Source organism: Megachile rotundata, chromosome 4 (assembly GCF_050947335.1).
Source record: "Megachile rotundata isolate GNS110a chromosome 4, iyMegRotu1, whole genome shotgun sequence".
Taxonomy (NCBI): domain Eukaryota; kingdom Metazoa; phylum Arthropoda; class Insecta; order Hymenoptera; family Megachilidae; genus Megachile; species Megachile rotundata.
Window position 1 is genome coordinate 8650440 of NC_134986.1, and position 17749 is coordinate 8668188.

Here is a 17749-nt window from a genome sequence, read left to right on the forward strand (position 1 = left end):
TCCTTAGTTATTAAACTCATACATTCCCCAAATTCTCTAGATTCCGTATTACTAAATTCCCCAAATTCTCTAGATTCCAAATTTCTAAATTCCCCAAATTCCAAATTTCTAAAGTCCCCAGATTTCAAATTACTAAATTCCCCAAATTCCCTATACTCCAAATGACTAAACTCCCCAAATTCCCTAAATTCCAAATTACAATATTGCCTAGTTTCCAAATTCCTAAAACCCCAAAATTCACTAATTTAAAAATCCCTAATTTCGCAGAATTCCCTAATTTCGGGACGCCTGTTTCCAAAATTCTCTAGTTTTCAAATTTCTAAATTTCATATTTCCCCTAGTTTCTAAATTCAATGAACTTCCACTATCCAAATTCCCTAGTTAACACATTCCAAAATTACCAAAATTCTCTAGATTCCAAATTGCCAATTTCTAAATTTTATCTATTTTTAAATTCCCTAGTTTTCGAACTTCCCTATATTTAAATGCCCCAGTTTCTAAATTACCCGGCTCTCTAGTTTCCAAATGGCGAAATAGTACTGAAATGGTACTGAAAATAGAAGAGAAATTATTTTTGAAATTGGTAAGATTAAAGTTAAAATGAACAAAATTTTGAGGAGTATTGTTACAATACAAAACGTTATGTCAATGTCCTCTATCGATATCCGAATTTCGATCGAAGTTGCACGCTTGTCAGTTTTCGAACCCGCGCGCGCGTATCACGAACAGGAAAGAGGGGATCCACAGATAATGTTAACAGTCGTTTGAATTATGACGAAACCATCTCACAGCGAACGTAACTTTGCCACAAGCTCAAAGAACAGTGGCTCGTGAAAGCGTTTACGACTTTTAAAACACGCGAAAGTGCGAAACAACGAAACACGAGTTTCAACACCGATCAAAAATAGCCATCCCGTGTGTACTCGTAAACTTTGATACTTTCTTGAATTAAAAAACATTTTCAACGGCGCCGTATGAATTATAAATTTTGAAATTTAGAAACTTTCAGTGTTACGGCTTTACAAATTTTCCACTTTGTATTTTCGAATATTTTTCAAATTTGTAAATTTGGAGATCGCAGTTTTAATTCGTGCAATTGTTAGATTTAAAAATTTTGGAATTCTAAAATTGTCAAATTTTCAAAATTACGAATGCTGAAAGCATTTCTGAATCTTCAAATTATCAAATTTCCTAAATTTCTCAAATTCCTAAAAACCCTCATTTTCAAATCTCTAAATTCCCCAATTCCTCTAGATTCCAAACTACTAAAATTTTCACATTCCACAGATTCCAGATTTCTAAATTCCCCAAATTCCCTAGATTCCAAATTACTACATCCCCCCAATTCCCTAGATTCCAAATTTGTACATTCTCCAAATTCCCTAGATTCAAAATTTCTAAATCTCCCAAATTGCCTAGATTCCCACAATTCCCTAGATTCCAAACTTGTATATTCCCCAAATTCCCTAGATTCCAAATTCCTAAACCCCAAAATTCCCCAAATTCCCCAGATTCAAAATTTCTAAATCTCCCAAATTGCCTAGATTCCCCCAATTCCCTAGATTCCAAATTTGTACATTCCCCAAATTCCCTAGATTCCAAATTTCTAAATTCCCAAATTCCCTACATTCCAAATTCCTAAACCCCAAAATTCCCCAAATTCCCTAGATTCAAAAGTAATAAATTTCCCAGATTCCAAATTTCCGAATCCAAAATTTCCCACATTCGAAATTTGAAAAACCCCAAATTTCCTCCTGAAATGACCAAATTCCCAAGTCCCTAAATTCTCAAATTCCCCAAATTTCTAAACCTGGAAATTGCAGATAAAAAAGATCTAGCAAAATATCTGTAAAGAAAGTACTATTAATATGTCAAACACACACCTAAATATTTCGGCTAACAGTTCGCGTTCTATTAATCGAATCAAGATCGGCATCTAAATATCGTGTAAAAGTTTTCTCGATATCATCGCCTTTTGTTAGACGTTATCCATCAGATTGGCCGTTATCGTGCGTAAATCAGATCCGAACGGATTTATGATCGATCTATCGTGGCTTATAGTCGATTATAACGAAGCCTCGAATACTTGAGCGGGAAGTAATGAACCGCGTATGGAAATAGATTACTCTTGTATTTCATCGTGTTTGCAGACACGAAGTAAGTACATAATTGAAGCCCGTTAATAATTCACACGTTTAAACTTGTTTCTCTCATTTTATAAAGATTACCCACTATAAATTTTCTCAAAATCAACAATATACTCTCTATCTTAAAATTAACTTCCCCTTTTTAAAACTAACTTCATCTGACCTGCTTAGAATTTAACTCTTCACAAATTCCTTCTAAAGAAAAATAAATATAAATGTATCCTATAAAGAATATCGTAACGTCTTATAAATATTTACATTTAATAACGTTACACATAAAGAAATGATTGACTGTTAAATATCTGAAGATTGTACGCGTTTCAAGATGGCGTAAGAATCTTAGAGCAAGATCGTTTGAAAAATCATTCGATCAACGTTGATTCGAATTATCCGTTAAAGCGACGTAACAAAAAAAAAGAACGGAATTGAATGATTACAACTATTACGGTAGCAAAAAAAAAACTTTAATTACGTAGGTAGAGAGTCGTAAAAGACGGCAGGACGAGCAAGTACGTAGAGGGTTAAATTGTCCGTTACGTCCCGTGGAATGTTAAGAGCTGATTAAGGAATTAAAAAAGTATTCAGTGAATAAGCGCCACGAACGAACCCTAGAACCAAGAAGGATTAGAGTTTCGTTTCATCTCGTTCTCTACCTATACACGAAAGTCCCTGAAACGAGAACTGGCTACTTCCGAGTAATAAAGCCCAATGCCGTAATCATCGTGATTTAACGACACCGACCCAAGTGCTGTGGAGGGTCGTCGTGTGATCGTGCGAATCATTTTTCTGACCAGCTTTCGCATCCTCTTCTTCTTTTTAACCCCTTTCAAGGTCAACGTGTGCTGTCTTCAAACATTTTCTTATTTAAATACTATGATGGTACTCAAATATTTTGTGTTAAAACACAAAATGCTTAAAATACTTAAAATATTTATTTAAATATTGTGGACAGATATTCACACTGTGATAGTCTTCAAATATTTGGTATATTACTTGATGTATATTTTATTCATTTATGGGTGCTTTTTTTAAATGCTGTGTACAGGATACTCAGACTATGATAGTCCTCGTGTATTTTGTGTATTGCTTGTAATAACACTTTAAATATACTTGTATACTTGAAGTGTTTGAATTTGATAGAATTTAGTATTTGAACACCTCAACTCTTGAATAATTCGAATATTTAATGTGCGAATTACTGAAACGTGCTTGGATAGGAAGAAACGTAATATGAGTGGTAAGCTCGTTGCATTGATGCATAGAAATTATTACGTACACTAGTGTAGACACACACACGAGATTATTACGATTTTGCGCGTTGATTCTTGAGATACGAGTTTAAATGCAAAAAAGTCAGGCATATTGTCAGTATTAAGAACGTTATACCACTGTGTTCAAACTCTGGTGAACACTAGTGTAGTATTCTTTTCATACATTATCAAACAATCACTTTATTTGCATACATATTCTAAACAAAAAGTACAATCTGTTTCTTCGAGATGATTAAATTTTTTATTTTAACAACATTCGTTTATTTCATAACAACATTCATAAAATCAATTAATAGAACAAACATTAATGTGTCTAACATTGTGTGTAACATTAATAAGTGTAACATATTATACATTAAATTGAAACTTGTCCAAAAGTTTTAATCCTCCAAAGTACTGAGAATTATTGTAAGGAAGAAATAACGTACATAATAAAAAAAAAATGAGAGCATACATTAATGTGCAAGAAATACATTTGTACATTAGTGTATGAAAATATAACTCGACACGTTGAAGGTTAAAACGTGAGCCACTGAAACGTACGAAGATAACAAGAAACGTTTTAAGATAGGACAAAGTATCAGGCTGGTTACACTGACACGCAGAAAGTCTCACATACACTAGTGTACAAGAACTCGGTCATTCATACGAGATCGTTATCGTCCCGCGCGTCAATATCCACAATTACGAACTACTGAAACGAGCACGTACAAAGAGAAGCGTTTGCAAACGTGACACTGAGCAAGTATACTGCAGTGTGTCAAAAGTGAATACACTACGTTCAAACTTTTTTGTGTGCTAAAATAGAAATTTAGGTCGGAAATTTAGGTAGCAGTCTGTGGAAAAAGGAATCAAGGTTAGAAATTTCTTGATTTGCTCCGTTAATATACGGTATTATACTAGTGGAGTACACTAGTGCACTACACTATTTTACTTTAATACACAATAGTGTACGGGAGTTAATTTATTTTTATACAAGTTTCATGAAGTAATATTTTTAGATAAGCTAGAAATTTTCTTTGTAAAATTAAAAATAGTATGGAACAAGACTTGTTTAAAACACTCTAAGTACAAATTTTTATTTGTACATTAGTGTACAACTGTAGTGAAGTTACATTACTTTTATAGATTTTGGCTAGGTGTTTTTTAAATGTGAAAAATGGTTATGAGTGAAGTATTTGAAAACTAAATCAATACATTAGTGTACGGTAGTGCATTACACTATTTTTAAATATTGCAGCATTTCCACAGAAAATTACAGTACCAAGCTAAACACTTTTAGACTATGTGAAAAATGATTATAGATGAAATATTTGAAAACTGAATCATTGCATTAGTGTACTGTAGTGCATTACACTATTTTCAAACATTACAGCATTTCCACAGAAAACTACAGTACCAAACTAAACATTTTTCCTGTTACGTTAGAAATAATCTTGCGTTATAAAAATAATGCAAGAGAAAGTGGTTATAGAGTTAGCCATTTTATACACTAGTGTACAGCAGTAAAAATAAACTGAACTATTCCTGCAGTACCCTGCAACGCATAAAACTTTCTCGCAGGTGTAACATGTTACCCAACGCGAATCTGCCAGGGGTTATCGTTTCGGTAATACAAAAATTGTTTGAAAAATTCACAACAGTTTCCTCGAAAACGACAAGTGCCATCTTCGTAGAAGTGTCAGTTTCTGTATACACACTCGATCGCGACTAAATTTGAATGTTTCTCGGTAAAATCTTGGGAAACGAACAAAAGGTCGTGCTATTGTATTCGATCGAAGATAATTAATGATTATATTGTTAATTCATATCGTACTATCGCAGAATGATAAATGTTACTCAGTCCTAAATATATTTTCAAATCGATCTCCGATAAACGATGCGTCATTGACTTACTGATGAATTTTTTTTCAAGAATAATCATCGAGCTTGCTATTTGGCGATTGCTACATACCGATCTTTGATACGGTAATAAATAATTCAGTAAGTGCACAGGATTTCCGTTGAAGAAAATTGAGAACCGTTTCGAGGAAGTTGAGAAGCGTGAAACTTCTACAGAAATCATAATTTTCTTGCATTCGCAACTATCAAATAAATAATATGAATTATGCAATCGATAAGTGAATGTTCTTTGGAAATTATGAAGTTAATTTTCGCTGGAACATAATTAAAAAATAATCGCGAATTCATTCACGTTCCTGATTATAAGCTGCGATCGAAAGTTTAATTGAAAACCAGTCCCGATGTTTAATTCAACGATGTAAAAATTAAGCTTCAATATGCAATTAGAAAATCATCTGTGATTAACTGTAATTTAACTCTTAATTAAAAGGAAATTCAATGGGGAACGGTAATTACTAATTACTGTTTAAATTAAAAACTTAATTGTTTAGAAACCTGAAGCTACATATTTTAATAGCCTCATTTTTTAAATTTCTAAGTGTTCAAAATTTATGAATAACATTCTTAAATTTTCTTGCATTCCAAATTCTAAATTTTTCAAATTCCTAAATTTTAATTTTGCGTCTGCATTCGTAATTAAAATTTTGGATCAGTATTCTTAATTAAAATTTTCAATCTGTATTCGTAATCAAAATTTTGAATCTCTATTCATAATAAAATTTCTAAGTACTCAAACACTGAAAAGGTCGATGTCTACAACGGTAAAATTAAAAAAATGCAAGATCATATTTTAAGATAAATCATTAGATTAATCAAAATCATAAGTGATGTATCAAAACCGTTTTGTTTCATATTCTTTCAACCACGCTAGAGTAAACTCGCATTTCGAAAACTGATTAACAGCATGCACTAAAAAGTTATTATTACCTCCTTATTGCGTTCGTTAATCATTTTTTCCAACGAATATCTCCAATTACTCAGTTATATAACTAATTACCACGTGTTACGCGCTTAATGAGCCTAATACTTTCATTATTATCTTTCCTGCATCGAAAGTTGCTGCATTTCGCGTAAACCTGCACGTTCATTCTGAGTTTCATCACTCTAATGAGTCACCGATGATACACTCGTATTGAAACCAGATCTAAAGGACTAATCCTAGTTAAACACACGTGCACGGAGCAATAAATTTTCTGAATATGTGGTATTAAAAATTTTTGGAAATTTCAATATCGTTTATCTTTTATGAAGTATTGATTGTATCGGTGTTGAATGAGTAATAAGCAACTATGTAATACGGCGATAACATACGTATCTGTTTCCGACTTACAGATATATAAAAACTGTTGCAATCGATTACGTTTAATAATTTTGAAAACATTTATTTAGTGTATCTTTGAAAGTATCTATAGAATATTATAATTTTATGAATGTCTGTTATCATCATTTTGAATGATATAATTTCCTAAGTATTCATTATCACAATTTTGAAAATACCCAGAGACTATTATAATTTCCCAAGCCATTATCACAAGAAATTAATTTAAAAGAAAATTATAGATTATTAAATACTGAAAGTATAAAAATTGTTCAAAATATGACAACGTCTGGAAATAAAAAAAAAGGAATGTCTAGCACTCTGCAGATTATACAGCTGTATCGATTCAACGTTTCTCGCCATCGCAGCAGCTTTTGACCCGTTTCGAGCTAACCGGGTCCGTATGACCCATATTCCATTTTCTGGGTTAACAGGTGCTCATCGCAGGATTGTCGTCGATTCGATGTATCGCCACGATCGTAATGGCTAAAGTGTATCGCAAATAAGGGGCTATATAGGGCGATAATGGACGGATAATGAGTGGAACAGCTCGTTTCCGGACTTGGGTCTTCCTGGCTACTGAAAGCAACAAAAATGAGAACTGCGTAGAATATCTTAACGTTAGAATAACGTATAAACAGTTTATAGACACTTATGAAATTGTAAATTATTAAAAATATGGAAAAAATACTCGTTTGAAGGAGAACATGTAATAATTTCATTTTAATGAATATTTAGACATTTATTGCAGTTGTAAAATGTGAAAAATGTGTAAAATTCTTGTAGCAGTTTAGGAGACAAAATATTTCACAAAAATAAATAACTACGCAATGATAAATGACTAACAATTTACTTTTATTGAATTCTTACACGTTTATAAAACTTGTAAAATATAAAAAATTCATAAAATTCTTGTAGCAGTTTAAGAAATAGAATACTTAATAGAAATTAAATATCTGCATAACAAATAATAATAATGAAATCCAGTAAATAACTTGATCCCAAGCAATGTAAATAAAATTTCAGATTATGTTTAAACAATACGTGATATGTTTTCCTCATACGCATAAAGGATATCTCGTGGATACGTGATTTCGATGCGTCTTTTTGTTTCAGATAAAATACTTTTACGCAAGATAAAATGTAGGTTTCGAAGTCGTATGATAAGATTACAGGGAGCAACTGTATTTTAGGTACGCTTGTATTCAATAAAAGGAGCATAATCGTAAAACGATTCTTAAATGCTTTACCAATCGTAATTGCTATGCGTACACTTTACTAGCCGTGAAACGCGATGATCTCTTTCTACTTTTAGTGATGACACCCTGTGCTCGTTACCGAAGAGAATCCCGTTTTGTTCTCTACATTTGTGAAAACAAAAGAGCTGTGCATCGCGAATGGAACACGGAAGAAATGTGACGTCAGTCACATTATTAAACATCGAAAGGTTCAATAGCCATGTTGCGAGAATCGATTAGGCACTTCAAAGGCCATTACAAAATAATTCAAAACTGTTGCTATTATTATATATTGAATACAATTTATTTTAAAAGTTAGTTGCTGACGTAATATTACGCCTTTCATAGCTTACATTTTTGCATGTACAATTTATTATCTTTATTTGCGTTTTTCATGTAGACACTCGTTATATTGCCATATTAAGAACTCAGGAAGTTGTAAATTAGAAAACTTGTGAAAATAAAATTTTGAAATAAAGGAGTTTGAGGAAATAAATTTTAGGTCTAGGGAATTTGGGGAAATGAAATTTTGACTGTAGGTAATTTTAAAGGACAAAAATTAAGGTCCAGGGAATTTGAGGAAATAAAATTTTGAATCTAGGAAATTTGGGGGAATGAAATTTTGACTCTAGGTAATTTTAAAGGACAAAAATTAAGGTCCAGGGAATTTGAGGAAATAAAATTTTGAATCTAGGGAATTTGGGGAAATAAAATTTTAGGTCTAGGGAATTGAGGGGAATAGAATTTTGAGCTTAGGGAATTTGGGGAAGTAAAATTTTCGATCTAGGGAATTTTGGGGTGTAAAATTTTGTATCTAGGAAATTTGAAAGAGTAAAATTTTGAGTCTAATGAATTTGTATTGATAAAATGTTGGAACTAGGGAATTTGAGAAATTAAAACATTAAAAACTAGGGAATTAATAAATAAAAATTCAGAAATGTAGAAAATAACAAATTTGAGATTCTAGGTATTCAGGAATCGAGAAAAATCAAACACAATCATTTTAAAAAATAATATAATTGTATAAAATCCGTATCCAATGCACGTGAAAGAATATTTCAAAAGCAACAACACTTCACCGAAATCATTTCGGTAAATCTAATCTATGTTTACCATATTACAACACATTCCCTCGCATCACCCCAAAACAAGTTAATCAGACGAAATATCTCCACACCTCGTACAAAGCACTTATCTCAGCTCGTTGCAATTTAACGGACAGCGCACATGTATCCACTTGCATGTAAATAAAAAACATATGTAAAACTTACCTACGTCGTGTTTGAGAAAGTACAGGGCATAAAAAATGCAGTACGTAACACTACAAGTTTATTTGAAGGAGAAAATATTTCATAGTTCTATAGATTCGTAGTGAATGTTACAAGTGTTGCACACGTAATAAACTTTCGAACCGTTTCGTCTCCGCGGGTCACCGGCGACCCCCACATCGTAGTTACAAATTGTTATTAAAGCGCAGAAGAGAAAATATGTTGGAATAACACAGGTTCATAATCTATGTTACGAGTGTTACACGTAGTAAAACTTTCGAACGTTTCATCCCTGCGGGTCTACAATGACCCCCGCACGGACAGTTTCACATTATCGAGGCATGGAACTCATTAACAGGATTCAAAGATGAAACACATGTTTCTTGTGCTTGGAGCAAACACGTGATTCTCGGGTTCTAAACTGACGACGCACCGTATGCGTCTTGCATTATCTGACACAACTCATGACACACCATGTGCGTCTGTGTACTCTAATTTATGTAACAATGCAGTTTGCATGTCTGTTAAGTAACACAATTATTAACCCACCATATAAAGTCTACGATGGTTCATATAAGTATTGACGCACCATATGCGTCTTATATAGTTCATGTAATCAATGACGTATACATATGTAATACTGTATAATTGTTGTAATAAACGACACACCACGTGTGTCTTATGTTATATATAGAGTTTCATACAAACTCTTGACGCACCCTCTGCGTCTTCTGTTATGCAGCTTATGTAAGTGATGACGCACCGTATGCGTCTTAATGCTGTACGGTTTATGTAAGTGGTGACGCACCACATGCGTCTTATACTGTAGAGTTTATGTAAGTGGTGACGCACCGCATGCGTCTTATGCTATACAGTTCACGTAAATAGTGACGCACCATATGCGTCTTATGTTACACAGTTTATGCAAGTGGTGACGCACCGCGTGCGTCCTGCGCATACAGTTTATGTAAGTGACGCATCGGATGCATTCTATACAGTTTATGTAAGTGATGACGCACCGCATGCGTCCGGTGCTACTAACGATCTACAAAGTCATATATCGAAGTATTCAGTAAATTTATGCGCATTTATATCCATCACTTATATCATAACCTCTTACTATTCATACCGCATCAATCAACGAATTCAGTTATTTAAATGTGGGTTATAAAATGATTATTTAGAGCGGATTCGATGGTTAAAGAAGTCACGAATACCATACGAATAAACCGGCTATAACTTACACTTGTTTAAGAATTTTCGCTATCTGAAAATAGACTAATTGACTTATGTAATTCGGTAAACGCGGTCTCTCGGTTTTCAACCGAGAGCATACTGCACGGTTTCTGCGACAAAGTGAATATCCGACGCGATATGTTACCGGCAGGATCTTTGATCTCGTTGCTTTTGAGGAACGTATTCACGACATTCTTATCGGTCATCCTTATCGAATGGTTCGTCATCCGTCCCTTGGGGAGGTCGATGCAAGCGAACTATGTATTTGCAAACATTCGATGTTGATCTAACAGGCGTTTTTTATGGGCTACTGCGGCCCTGAGGGCGTGGGGCATGAATGTGCTGCAATGTGCACTCGCGGACACCGATGCGTATACGTGGTAGTCTCGTTATATTGCCATAAACGTAACAGCAAATTCTTGGAACTGACAAGGTAGAAGTGTTTCCACGAAGCAATTAAAACTTTGTAAATTTACAAAACGTGTATACTTAAAACATTTGATACTTAAAAATAAAGACGAGAAAATAAAATTTCATAATTTGAAAATATATAAAGTATTAAACTTGAAAATTTGTATGTCCATGAATTTTCGTGTACTATGAAGCTTTGTTAGCAATCATAAAATTTTATATAAAACAAAAATTTCACATAAATAAAATTGAAATAAAATAGAATAAAATAAAATAAAATTTTGTTATCAACTGGCAATATACCTAGGGATCACTATAGTAATATAAAGACATAGCAGACTAGACTATATCCGTCTGATTGTTAGAAGTAGGAAAATGGATACAATAATCCTTGCCCCTCCATCATCGTTACACGCTTCATACACCCGAGCTAGTAAGCTCTTGAAGGGGCAGTGGATTTGCTCATTGCTGCACTAAACAGGAATCTGAATTCAGTCCCGACTGAATCCAACAGCAACTACGCCGATTTTCAAATACGAGATCCCAAATATGGGAGGATCCCTCTCGACTCGAAGTTAATTGCATGGCCGTAAATCATCCCGAGGAATGTCTTTGAACGCCTGCAGGAAGAATTTCGTAATACGGGACAAGGGGGCCATACGTCCCAAAGGAGCATTACGGAAGGCAAATTGGTACAGGGCGGAGTCTAGAATTTTCGTGCTCGGAAAAGCGCAGGCGATATCGCTTCCTCCGGGTTACTCGACCTGCTGATCAATATTAATACGCGACACCGGCGAGAGGGCAAATGGATAAAGCACGGTGTACGGTAAATGGTAACAGGAAGGAAAATGCGGAAACGAATCAGTAAACGAGAGCCAGACAATCAGATTTGGTCCAGTTTTGTTATATTTCCAAAAAACAGAACAAGAGTAGCTTCCTGTACAAAAATCGATTAAACAGGAAGGAGATTTGGGTTAGTCCTGCTCTCAGGTATGGAAATTGTCGCGAGTTCAATCACGCTGAAAAAGGCACACAACATAGATGATCAGCGATAAGATGCAAACAGTAAGTAAGAGGGAAAGGCAAGGTTCACGGGAAGAGAGAGAGCGAAGAGGACATGCTGTTGATAAATGTGTATTTACCGCCAATCTAGGGACGTCCACAGTCTCGTCGCTGCAGCCCACCTCGAAGGTTGAAATGTAACGATATAGTGGCTTGTTTCTTGTCCTAATAGCCAGCATGCAATGCTTTTGTATCCTCGTCGACTGGTCCAGGGCACGTCATCGGTCAAACCGTTCGCAGGAAATCACGACCGCTACTGTCAATGATTTAGAAAGGGCGCGGGGATCAGGGTTCAGCCACTCTATTCACTCACGTACACGCACTTTTCTTGCCGATCGCTATGCTTTCGTGGATCTGTACGTACGCACCGAAGTCACGGATATATAATTGCCACTGTCACGTATATTCCCGTATATAGGCTTAGGTGCCCCTCAATGTTACGCGTTATCCGTCACTTTGATCGGAGATTATGAATTATTAGCGTTACAGGCATCGGTATAAGCGCAATCACTACGGAACAACTCGAATCTCGCACGTACGATCACGATACGTCCTCATACCACATTCTTTCAAGACCAACTGCGGGATCGCAATTTTCGGGCCTGTAATTCTTCCAGTGGTGCCCCCCTATGGCAAGCGCAACCTGCGAATGCATGTGTCATAGAACGGTAACTTCGTATTTATTCCATGCAACTATAGACCTCGTTGCCATGGAGTGTTCTTATTGGACGATGCGTATTCGGTCGTTCTGCGCAGGAACGCTCTGATTGGCTGTAACGATCTGCATAACTAGGAGTAATGGACATGCGCAGTCGCGACGTCCATTATGCTAAGCCTGTTTACTCGGTGAACTTTTATTCAGCATTTTTATAATCAGCGAGTTTCCTTCATATTTTTAAACATTCAACTTCTTAAAGTTTTTAATTTGAAAATTTACAGCTTTCGTGGATCGATATTGCTTTTTTTGTCTAATAAATCATCATTGTTCGCATTGTGTATGCAGATACTTAAAATATTTATAGCAGGAACTTTGTCCGTACATTATTGTTTCATAATATCTTGTCTTGCATCATTTATTCAGCTATGCGTATATTTCTGTTCACTAGGTATACAGCCATGGAATGAAATGCTGGTACTAGATTAGTAACAGAGTGATTATGAAGAACTGCCTGAATTTAACAGTGATGCGCAAAGTATGCTTAGGACCAAACATGGCCTCCTTGGGGGAAAATGACAGTCAAAGGAAACACATCACTACATTCCGCAACATTTTTTGCGTAATGGTATGAATTATATCTAAATAACAAAAGATATTTTTGAGGTCGATGATACACTTGCAACAAATGCATGTTTATTTTTGACAGTATGCTGTTTTATTGCGCGCTTTATGTTTCAGAAAGGGGATTCTGGGAGGGTACATCAACATTTCCTGTAATTGAATTTTAATTTGAGATTTACAATCATAATGGAAGTACTGTTTTAAATGTAACCGTAACGTTCATTTACATAAAGATATACAATAAAGATGTATGTATTTTTAAGACCACACACTAATACGTATTTTAAGATTCGTATTTTCGCGCGCTTTGTCTGACAATAACCGGTAGCGTCATCTAGTGATGAAGCGGGTTACTATCGAAACGGAAGAATGCAAGTTCTTGTAAATTAAAGTTTACTGATGATTATAAATTGCTTTACAGGTGTCGTAAAGTCAGAAAAGTGCTTTTACAGTTAGCTAGAAGTCTTATATTTTGTAATTGCAACATTTTATGGACCTGAAAATGCTTAGACATCAATCGATGACATGTGAGGAGTAATCGAATTAACAACGAAAGCAATTTTTGAATGTATAAACACCCTATAACTTTTCAACACTTACCAAATATACTAGAACTAAAAAAATGTTGTTTACGGCAACAATTTGACGCTTATTATTATTTAATTAGCGGAAAAAAGCGAATTTAATTATTTGAAATAGGTGGCGCCATCTCTCCAGCGAACAGGATGAACTACACATTTTTAAAACAGCCGTGTCATTAGTACCTATATCATACCGCTAGATGGCGCCACAGAAAACATAATAATCGATAATGTTTCGATTTCGTTGGAAAAAATGTGCGGGTTTTTTAAGATAAGCGCATGGAGCGCTCCCCAAGTTAGTAACTAAACGATTAAACAATAAGTTCAATCAAGTTATGCACTGTATGAAATGCTGTGAAAATAAAGAAACATTTATCAACAATCATTGTGTATTTATTGTTACCTATCAAACCTCACAGAAAAAAATTACATATTCGAAAGAGAGTATTTGTATCACGAGAACATGAGCATTTTTGGAATTTGACGTAATCAATATTTCCAACAATGACACGAAAAGTACCACCTCACAACTTATGTTCTGCTCATACAAATTTTCAAAAATCGCGCCTCGGGAATTCTTGGAAATGACATGCGAAAAATTCCTCACGGTAGATGGCTCGAAGGAATTTCGGGTTCTGGATGCTTTTTCCGGAGTTTAGTATCATGGGAATATGATATGCGAGGAGGTGGTAGGATAATTTCTCGAATTTTAGGTCCGGACTTTAGAGTTTGGAATCAGGCGAATATAATGTGAGAGGAGGTGGCAGAATAATTTCTCGGATGTTAGGCCCGTTCTTTAGAGTTTGGTATCAGGAGAATATGATATGCGAGGAGGTGGCACGATGGAATCTAGGAATCAGGGTCCGATTTTCGGATCTCTGTATCAGGAGAATATGATGTGCGAGGAGGTGGCACGATGGAATTTTGGATTCGGGGACCGGATTTTGGAATTTGGTATCAGGAGAATATAATACGTGAGGAGGTGGCACAATGGAATTTCGGAATCAGGGTCCGATTTTCGGATCTCTGTATCAGGAGAATATAATACGTGAGGAGGCGGCACGATGGAATTTCGGAATCAGGGACCGATATTCGGAACTTTGTATCAGGAGAATATGATGTGCGAGGAGGTGGCAGGACGGAATTTAGGATTCGGGGCCCGGATTTTGGAATTTGGTATCAGGAGAATATAATACGTGAGGAGGTGGCACGATGGAATTTAGGATTCAGGGTTCGATTTTCGGAACTTTGTATCAGGAGAATATGATGTGCGAGGAGGTGGCCCGGTGGAATTTAGGATTCGGGGACCGGATTTTGGAATTTGGTATCAGGAGAATATAATACGTGAGGAGGTGGCACAATGGAATTTCGGAATCAGGGTCCGATTTTCGGATCTCTGTATCAGGAGAATATAATACGTGAGGAGGTGGCACGATGGAATTTCGGAATCAGGGACCGATTTTCGGAACTTTGCATCAGGAGAACATGATGTGCGAGGAGGTGGCACGGTGGTATTTAGGATTCGGGGACCGGATTTTGGAATTTGGTATCAGGAGAACATGATATGCGAGGAGGTGGCACGATGGAATTTCGGAATCAGGGACCGATTTTCGGAACTTTGTATCAGGAGAACATGATGTGCGAGGAGGTGGCACGGTGGTATTTAGGATTCGGGGACCGGATTTTGGAATTTGGTATCAGCAGAACATGATATGCGAGGAGGTGGCCCGGTGGAATTTAGGATTCGGGGTTCGATTTTCGGAACTTTGTATCAGGAGAATATGATGTGCGAGGAGGTGGCCCGGTGGAATTTAGGATTCGGGGACCGGATTTTGGAATTTGGTATCAGGAGAATATAATACGTGAGGAGGTGGCACAATGGAATTTCGGAATCAGGGTCCGATTTTCGGATCTCTGTATCAGGAGAATATAATACGTGAGGAGGTGGCACGATGGAATTTCGGAATCAGGGACCGATTTTCGGAACTTTGCATCAGGAGAACATGATGTGCGAGGAGGTGGCACGGTGGTATTTAGGATTCGGGGACCGGATTTTGGAATTTGGTATCAGGAGAACATGATATGCGAGGAGGTGGCACGATGGAATTTCGGAATCAGGGACCGATTTTCGGAACTTTGTATCAGGAGAACATGATGTGCGAGGAGGTGGCACGGTGGTATTTAGGATTCGGGGACCGGATTTTGGAATTTGGTATCAGCAGAACATGATATGCGAGGAGGTGGCCCGGTGGAATTTAGGATTCGGGGTTCGATTTTCGGAACTTTGTATCAGGAGAATATGATGTGCGAGGAGGTGGCCCGGTGGAATTTAGGATTCGGGGACCGGATTTTGGAATTTGGTATCAGGAGAATATAATACGTGAGGAGGTGGCACGATGGAATTTCGGAATCAGGGACCGATTTTCGGAACTTTGTATCAGGAGAATATGATGTGCGAGGAGGTGGCACGATGGAATTTTGGATTCGGGGACCGGATTTTGGAATTTGGTATCAGGAGAATATAATACGTGAGGAGGTGGCACAATGGAATTTCGGAATCAGGGTCCGATTTTCGGATCTCTGTATCAGGAGAACATGATGTGCGAGGAGGTGGCACGGTGGTATTTAGGATTCGGGGACCGGATTTTGGAATTTGGTATCAGGAGAACATGATATGCGAGGAGGTGGCACGATGGAATTTAGGATTCAGGGTTCGATTTTCGGAACTTCGTATCAGGAGAACATGATGTGCGAGGAGGTGGCACGGTGGTATTTAGGATTCGGGGACCGGATTTTGGAATTTGGTATCAGGAGAATATAATACGTGAGGAGGTGGCACGATGGAATTTAGGATTCGGGGTTCGATTTTCGGAACTTTGTATCAGGAGAATATGATGTGTGAGGAGGTGGCCCGGTGGAATTTAGGATTCGGGGACCGGATTTTGGAATTTGGTATCAGGAGAATATAATACGTGAGGAGGTGGCACGATGGAATTTAGGATTCGGGGTCCGATTTTAGGAACTTTGTATCAGAAAAATATAATACGTGAGGAGGTGGCACGATGGAATTTCGGAATCAGGGACCGGATTTTGGTATTTGGTATCAGGAGAACATGATGTGCGAGGAGGTGGCACGATGGAATTTAGGATTCAGGGTCCGATTTTAGGAACTTTGTATCAGGAGAACATGATGTGTGAGGAGGTGGCCCGGTGGAATTTAGGATTCGGGGACCGGATTTTGGAATTTGGTATCAGGAGAATATAATACGTGAGGAGGTGGCACGATGGAATTTAGGATTCGGGGTCCGATTTTAGGAACTTTGTATCAGGAGAACATGATGTGCGAGGAGGTGGCACGGTGGTATTTAGGATTCGGGGACCGGATTTTGGAATTTGGTATCAGGAGAACATGATGTGCGAGGAGGTGGCACGATGGAATTTAGGATTCGGGGTTCGATTTTCGGAACTTTGTATCAGGAGAATATGATGTGTGAGGAGGTGGCCCGGTGGAATTTAGGATTCGGGGACCGGATTTTGGAATTTGGTATCAGGAGAATATAATACGTGAGGAGGTGGCACGATGGAATTTAGGATTCGGGGTCCGATTTTAGGAACTTTGTATCAGGAGAACATGATGTGCGAGGAGGTGGCACGATGGAATTTAGGATTCGGGGTTCGATTTTCGGAACTTTGTATCAGGAGAATATGATGTGTGAGGAGGTGGCCCGGTGGAATTTAGGATTCGGGGACCGGATTTTGGAATTTGGTATCAGGAGAATATAATACGTGAGGAGGTGGCACGATGGAATTTAGGATTCGGGGTCCGATTTTAGGAACTTTGTATCAGAAAAATATAATACGTGAGGAGGTGGCACGATGGAATTTCGGAATCAGGGACCGGATTTTGGTATTTGGTATCAGGAGAACATGATGTGCGAGGAGGTGGCACGATGGAATTTAGGATTCAGGGTCCGATTTTAGGAACTTTGTATCAGGAGAACATGATGTGTGAGGAGGTGGCCCGGTGGAATTTAGG

General features: G+C 37.0%; 1 protein-coding gene and 1 long non-coding RNA gene across 6 annotated transcripts in view; one reads left to right on the forward strand and one right to left on the reverse strand.

Annotated features, from left to right (window-relative positions):
* sky (GTPase-activating protein skywalker) overlaps positions 1–12440 on the reverse strand; it is a 50472-nt gene extending 38032 nt beyond the window's left edge. For 2 of the 4 annotated variants that reach the window (XM_076530998.1, XM_003707670.3), the window contains exon 1: positions 11934–12440. The gene's annotated coding sequence lies outside the window, so the exon portion shown is untranslated. The remainder of the gene's footprint in view (positions 1–11933) is intronic. The other 2 variants (XM_003707671.3, XM_012295703.2) reach the window with 2 other exon arrangements.
* The window catches only part of LOC105663876 (uncharacterized), a 59822-nt gene extending 45727 nt beyond the window's left edge, over positions 1–14095 (forward strand). The window contains exons 1-4 of one of the 2 annotated variants that reach the window (XR_013037963.1): positions 7694–11856; positions 12960–13136; positions 13250–13380; positions 13554–14095. This is a non-coding gene — a long non-coding RNA (uncharacterized LOC105663876). Of the gene's footprint in view, positions 1–7693; positions 11857–12959; positions 13137–13249; positions 13381–13553 lie in introns of those variants that run through there. The other variant, XR_013037960.1, reaches the window with a different exon arrangement.
* Positions 14096–17749: the final 3654 nt, after the last annotated feature.